This window comes from Zonotrichia leucophrys, chromosome 28 (assembly GCF_028769735.1).
Source record: "Zonotrichia leucophrys gambelii isolate GWCS_2022_RI chromosome 28, RI_Zleu_2.0, whole genome shotgun sequence".
NCBI classification, from domain to species: Eukaryota; Metazoa; Chordata; class Aves; order Passeriformes; family Passerellidae; genus Zonotrichia; species Zonotrichia leucophrys.
In genome coordinates, this window is record NC_088197.1 from 195,142 (window position 1) to 201,520 (window position 6,379).

The following is a 6,379-nucleotide window of genomic DNA, read 5'->3' on the forward strand; positions in this document are numbered from 1 at the left end:
CTCAGGGTGACCTTAGCACTGTCTACATCACCCTCACTGGATAGTGGAGCCGGGTAGGGGTTGGGCTCTCTTCCTGGGGAACAAGGGACAGGACAGTAGCAAATGGCCTCTAGCTGCACCAGGTGAGGTTTAGACTGGAAAAAATTCTTCACTGAAAGGGTTGTCCAGCTGTGTCACAGCTACCCAGGGCAGTGGTGGAGTCTCCATCCCTGCAGGGATTTAACAGCCGTGTGGATGTGGCACTCGGGGGCATGGGTTAGTAGTGGGCTTGGCAATGCTGAGGGAATGGCTGAACTTGATGATCTCAGAGCGCTTTTTCAAACTGAATGATATCATGTAGACCATGGGGAAAAAAACCACCTAAGGTTTGATCCTCACTATTTGAAAGTGTGACTCAGAAGGAATGGAGTTAGATCAGACAAGGCAGGAGATGAAGGGGTAAAGTCAGATGGCATTCATGTCACTCTGTTGTGGGTATTCAGGTAACAGGCTGGTCTGAAATGCCTCTTCCTGAGCAGATAGCAGTTTTTGGAAATAATGGTCTGGAGAAAGGGACAGTCTGTGTATGTACACTGCTTTCTTCTGCCTCTGTGGCAAGGCACATCCAGCTTGTGCTGTATTGAAGTCCATTCTTCTCCATAGCAGGAAATTCTCTTATTGGAAGATTTTGCCTGAGTTTCAAGAAGAAATAATGTATTTGTAAGGGCAATCCATGGGAGTCATGCTGCCTGTCATTCTGGCAGAGTGTATTTCATAGTGCTTCAGAGGGTGTACAAAGATGTGCCCTGATAAATGCTTCTACCCACTATGAATTCACTTGCATTGCACTCTCTAAAGATAGTCTTTAGAGCAGCCCGAGCAATTGGGCACATGTAGAATTCAGCTGTCCAAACTTATAAGTGGTGCAAGAAAACTTACTAGAGTAATAAAGAAGAATCTCATATAGGTATAAATAGTTATGTAATAGTTAAAATGCCAAAAACACACAGAGAAGGCACCTCTGGTATGTTGCTGAAACAGACAGTGATTTTCCAGCTGCTGTGACAAAGAACATAAATCTTGTGCTGATATTCAGCCAGGCAGCTGATGACTGTTGGCATCTTCACTGAAACTCCACTCTGCACAGAAACTGCAACAGTGCAGTGGAGAGAGCTGCTAAACCTGGGAGTCTGAGTGCCAGGAAGGCCAGTTGTGTAGTGGAAAGCACAGCCAACCACAGGCTGCAAGAGGCAGAGCAGAGGTGGGAAGGAAGGAGAGATGCAGCCTGATCATGGAAAGGAAGAAAGGAAAAGACAGTACCACATTGGCATTGGAATTGTCTCTGTGCAGCATAAGCAGTGGAAGAAAGCTGCATTCCCAAGTCATGGGAAAAACACAATACAGTAGAATAATACAGTAAAATAAATGTACAAATACAATAAGGCAAGTGATAATAAAAAGGTTTCAAGAAAGAACTTGTTTGTGACATCAAACCTGAATCAAGTCTCAAGTAGCTCAGGGAGAACAACTGCTAGTTTGTAATGCAGCAGACAAGCACGAGGCTAGGAGGAAGAGTCAGAGGTAGATTAGGGCAGGGAAGAAAATCCAAATGACTCCTCACCCCTCTTTTCATGCTATGGGAATCAGGTGAGTTTCCACCAGGGAACCTCTCAGGATGGGAGCAGGGGATTTATTTCACAGTGGCAGTGGCAGTTCAGTTTCTCAAACTGTTTGAAAAAAATGGTGGTTTTGAAAAGTCAGGTATCAGAGTAACCACTGTAAGAATCTGCAGTTTGCAATGGCTGTGCCTGTATAGTGATTTAAAGGGATTGCTAAAAAAAAAAAAAAGGTACATAACAAATCACACAAACTCCCAATGCAGAACTCCTAGGAGTGTGCCACACAAGTTCCCAGTTTCCCAGTGTACCTGGAAGAAGCAGGGAGCATGAGCTGGGATTCAAAATAGCTAAAATGCCTCAGTCACACATACTCTCAGTAGAGTCAAGAAGAAAATGAGGGCACTTTAGAATGACAGAAACTTCAGCAATTCACAAAACTTTGTCTCACTCATCAGTTGAACCTACCCAGGCAAAATTTGGGGGTAATAATTTTTGTCACTGGATACACAATTTTTTAGCTTCACTGTCTTTGTTTTGTTGTCCCATCAGAAATTTTAACCAAATGTCTTGGCAGGTGCTGTCAGTGAGAACAACATCACATGCTCTTTCTCTTTTAGGGCCCTGTTCTCCTTGGCCCTTGCTCCTCCCTCCAGGCTGCATGTAGGAAAATTCACCATAGCAGCTTGGCTGCATGGGGACACTGCAGAGCATCATGAGACCTTGAAGTCTATAAAAAATGAGGTAAAAAAATTATGAGAGGCACTCACATGAAGAAAAACTACAGCTCAGGTAGGAGTAGATTTACATCAGTCTGATCCAAACCAAAATATTTATTTACATTTATGAATTTTCATAAGCTTCATGTATGGTAAGAGTTGAAATTTTGACTTTTTGTTTAAAAATAGGGCAAAAATAGATGTTGAGAGATTGGTATTTCCCATAGGAAGGAAATTCCATTATTTGAGTAGCTCTGTGAAACATGAAGGAAGTTCATTTGCAGAAAGTCTGCTAACTTGTAATGAAGGTCACAGCTGCATAATTGGACTCTGTTCCCAGGGCCAGTGAGCAATGCAGGAGAAAGAATTAATACCAACCCCCAAATTAAGGTTACTGTAACAAGGAGAACAAGACTATAGAATTGCAAAATCCAGGGAGGGGAGGGCTGTAAGATTGCTTAACACAAAAAGAAATCACATCTTTTCTCACAACAATTAGCAGTAAGGAATATCCCAGTGGCTTTTTACACTCCAGCAGAAAGTATCCATGTCCTAGGACAGGTGTAGGTATGGATGGTCCATATCCATCCTCCCAGTCACCACATGTTCAGTTGACAGCGCTGTGACAGTTACCTGCTATTCATTACATCATGGTCCTGAACAGTTTTTTTCCACCAGTTCAGAAAAATCAAGTGCTTTCAAAAGACTGATATGCAAAGTGCTTGCTGGAAGCCAGGAAAGTTGTGGGACAGTGGGTGCAACCATCTGCTTGTGCTTTGTGTCCCAGCCCCACAGCCTCAACACCTCCTCCAGGTTGTGTGTCCAAACTGGACACTCTAACTGCATTCCAACAGAGACTGACATGGGAGATTTACCTTATTACATTATGAGTCAACTCTTAGCCCATTTATAGGTGTTTTGCTTTTTAAAGATCCAATAGAAATTAGTCTTTTTTAAAAAGCAGAGGTGATAAAGGACTTGTTCTGCTGGACCTGCAAACCTGTCCTTTAGACACACAAGCCCTTTGTCAAAATTTGTCTCAAGAGTGATTTGCCCAGAACTTCACTCGTTTAGGATCTGGGTCTTTCCAATTTGGGCAGAGATATTGATGCTGTCTGGATTTATACCTTTCTTTCTTTTATATATTTTCTGTATTCTTTATGCATATATTTGTAGCTTCGCAGTCTATTATTGTAACTTAGCTTCAATATTTTCCTAGGCAGAAAGACAAAACAAATTCCAGTACCTTTATTCTGTCTTGGTTCTCCTTAGAAACCAAGGCTGAAACCAGCTCTTCGAGACATATTCTTATAAACAGGGCCTGGTTCTTATCTGAGGGAGGAGGATTTAGATGGTGCTAGAGCTAGGGAGCATTACTTTATGGAGTGTACTTCTAATTGGGAGAGGGTCTTGTCAGATATATTAATTTGCAGAATCGATAAAAATGGTACATGGGTTACTTGGGGCAAGCATCTTCAGCATTTTTCACCTAATGGATTGTGGACCTAAGGTTCCTTATATAAACATACCCCTTTTTATCATCCTGTGTCTGGCTTCTGTTTCTAGGACTAGAGAAAAGGGCATCAATACAGACCGAGGATGTATCTAAGGATGGAAAGGGTGCAAAACAGCCCTGTCCCTATGTAATACATTTTGTCTACTTGTGGAATTAGCTGAAATAATTTTGAAAGTGGAGGAAATTTAGTGGAGGAAATTTCCAGGGGGCTGATTTTGGAAAGCTGTTTCCCATCAAGCCCCTCCTTTATCTTCAAGCAGCTGTGCAAGGATAGCATCAGAACACTCTCTGGAAGGTGACTTCATGACAGGAGTCTTTTGTCATTGCCTCTCACAAGGTGATGTTGTGAGTTTCCTTTTTACCCATTGTTGAAAACTTAGAGCATAATGTGGCCTCTGATGTGGATGATCAAGTGGGCCTGGCACTCCTAGAATGAGGAGAGACTTGGGAGAGTTAGCTGGCCATGGAGTTTGTACCCAAGGATTGCTCTACCCTGGAAAGACTGCCTAGGCATCAGGCAGCTCCATCCTGAGGGAGCAGAGCTCTTCACCTCCTCCATAGCTTCAGGCTGCTGCTCTGTGTCCTATTTAATAACTTTAAGTTGCCTGGAAATTGCCACAGGTACAAGACAAAATATGGAAAAAGTTACCAAAAGAGAAGGTTTAAGGCACTTGTCACTGCAAGTATGGCTTAAAAAGGCCTATGGGTGCTAATCAGGGGATTAAAAACCAGGGCAGGAATTAAGAGAGATTCTAGGAGCCAAGCTGGACTTCAGGCATAGGAGGTGGAAAGGACAACCATTCACTGTTAGCTAAACACTGCTGCCTGAGGTGGGATCAGGCAATAGAACAGCATTTGAGGGGTGGCCAAGTGTGCAGCTGCTGTGCCACTCTGGGTAGCACCAGAAATGCACTAGTCCCACATAGGAGTGCTCTGCTACAGGCCATCAGCCCCCAGCAGTTCCAACAGTGCTGTCAGGAGCCCTTCTGCCAGAGCAGCTTCTGGCCAAGCTACGTGAGAAGCAGGGGCATGAGGAATAGGAGATGCCCTTTCTCTGGGACTGCCTCAGCAATGACCAATGTGAACCATCAGTAGAAGCAAAGAAAATCAACCATGTACCAGCTTGGGCCACCACAATCAGTCTCCCTGTACGTCTGTGGCTGGACTGCCTCTCAGCCGCATCTCTGCAGGGTTTTGGTGCATGGTACAGGCAAACCACACCTATTCCCCAAAACTAGAAGCATTAATTTGGGAATAAAAATATTTTCTTCGGCAGCCCATTCCAATATGTGTTTTTCTGGAAAGATGACTGAAACCTTGCAGGGCACAGTACTTGAATTTACAGTCCCCAGCTGACACTTGCATGACCTGAGATGTTCTTGAACTTTCAATAAGAAGACTAGAGTCATTAGCCATGGAATCATGTGAAGACCAAGCAATTTATTGGGTTCAGAGAGTGTGTCCTTGTCTCCTAATGCAGCGATGCCTTGTGTCTGGAGGAAGTTTAAACAAGGGAGAATGACAGACACAGTCATGACTCCAAATGGCTCATTGAGCAAAGTCCCATCTAATCACCATCCTGATTTATGGTTGCACTCAATGATTTTAAAGGTCTTTTCAAACCTAAACAATTCTATGATCAATGTCTGAAAAAGCCATTTGGTGCTGGGAGTTGCTGTCTAACCTGGGCTGAAGAGGTCCAGTTCTCCTCTTCCTACAGCTGATGAGGACACAAGATTTGGGGGGATTTAATTTCCAGCGTCATCTATAAAGTGAACATGATGCTTTGCCTTTGACCTATGCCTGACTAGCTAGATGAGTTCAAACTCTGTGGCAAGCTCCAGCTGCAGACACAACATATCAGCTTTGGTATGCCAAAGCCAGAGCACACAGCAAAATCCCTACACTGGGGCCACCTGAATTAAGGAGAAGGCTACTTTCATGAAACAACTATGTCCATGGTGAATCATGTATCTGGTAGGACTAGAAACAGAGGTGCTGTTGTAACTTTAATGCTGTGGCATGATTTTTGGATATAATTTTTCACTCTGCCACATTCAGAGGCCAGAGTGGGCTCTGTGGTGTTCACACCTGTAACATGACTTGTGGTTTTGACATGGCGCGTTGATCAAAATTTTGAAATGTGGGACTTTTATCTAAGAAACTGCATCAGGAATCAATATTTAAGAAGCCAGTAAGCAGTGGAAGTTTCACCTGCTTCCTTGGAAGCAGAGTCTGTTTCTCTGACAGACTCTACAGCTACTGTATTTCCTTTGCATGCTCAGTGAACTGATTCTTCCATAAGATGTGCCTAATACATTGAAGAGAAGCTGCAGCAGTTTGGCTGAGGCACAGACACATGTCTATCCCCTAAGGCTGGTCTGGACAAACCACAGGAGTGTCTGGACCTCAGAGGTCCTGTACACACAGACTGGACCAGTGAAGGACTTGCCTGTCCAATACTCAGCTGTTGCTGCTGGATGCATGCAGCCTCCCTTGTGGAAGGAACCCTTGTAAGGGCAGGAATGGAATGGGGATGAGATTTGATT